This window comes from Penaeus monodon, chromosome 30 (assembly GCF_015228065.2).
Source record: "Penaeus monodon isolate SGIC_2016 chromosome 30, NSTDA_Pmon_1, whole genome shotgun sequence".
Lineage (NCBI taxonomy): Eukaryota > Metazoa > Arthropoda > Malacostraca > Decapoda > Penaeidae > Penaeus > Penaeus monodon.
The window spans coordinates 37,184,609-37,186,067 of NC_051415.1; positions in this window are offsets into that span (position 1 = coordinate 37,184,609).

The following is a 1,459-nucleotide window of genomic DNA, read 5'->3' on the forward strand; positions in this document are numbered from 1 at the left end:
GGGGTACATGGAAAGAAGCTAATTCCAATCTTACTTCAAGGCAGTTGCTATGAGAAGTCTCCCTTTTTTCAATGAACTCTTGCAATGCAAATTTCCATCTTTGAAGGTCTAGGGAGAAGCATTCTTTCACACTTGGTATGGTAACAAGTGATGTACAGAGGCAGATGGTCTTGTCATCACTGGGCATGTTGGGAGAGGGACATACACATGTCAAGCAGCCACACCTATTAACAAACTACCCTATCAACTCAACAGATGAGTTGATTTTCTTCAGTTGATATACAAATAGGGTGTCCTTTCCCACAGTAAGCATACCTATCAAACACTGGCAGACAGCAGTGCTTACATATGCCCTCATATTTTCTGCCTGAGGCCTTCTTTTCCAGGATAAGACAGTTCCTTTGCAGAACTTCTTCCATTATCCCCACATGTGATGTTAAACAATGTAAATACATACACATGCCAAAAAAACAAGTGGCAAGAAGATAAAGATAACAGCATTTGTAGACTTTATTTAAGTGGTCTTACTGGTGTAGGGAATGCTCTGTGACTTCTTTCTTTTTACCAAGAAATATGTCACAACAGAATCTTAAAGCAATTTATTATGAATTTAAATCCAGACCTGGGTAAAATGGATATCTAAAAAGTTTCTCTTATCTGCTGCTCATTACACTACATATAATCACATAATAAGCAAATACCATTCCCTGTACTGGTTCACTCTTTAATTCTAAATAACATACAAAAATAATAAATTAATGGCAAACAATTTTGATGAATTACCTATTTGCAAAATTATGATGTAAGTAATCACAAATTTTATTTACAGTTAAAGAGATCATTTCCGGATATTTCTTGCGACTATGACTCGCATACATTTAGCAGTTTGAAGACCTAAAACTGATGTAATAGTGCAATGACACACATATTGCTGAATACAGTACCATGAGGATTGCAAGGACACCAAATTGCAAATGTGTTTATGAAAAGTGGTTTCTTCAAATAACTATACAAAATAACAAGATGTTGAGCTTTAAGGCATAAGACAAGGTGAATATCATCACCTAATAATCATGTGCCTGTCTTTCTGCATAAATGAGTTTCACCTCACGTTCACATTTCACTCCTCTCAAAAAAGACAAAAAAAGAGAAGGGCCAGCAGCAATAACCAATAATGCAACGGTAGAAATAGTGATCATGTCCTTACCTTCTCTCTCTAATGTATACATCTAGAATTTCAGGTTGAATACCATAGTAAAGTCCACATTATTCCAAGCAACAAATTATACCAAGTACATAATATCTGTCACAGATTCCCTAAAATAACATTGCATATCAGGTACATATGCACTTCATCACTAATGAAAAAACAGAAAAATACAAGTTCACTGTTCTGGCAACAACAGATTTTGGAATAATAAAAATAATAAAATCCATTACTTATCACAAGAGAGAATCC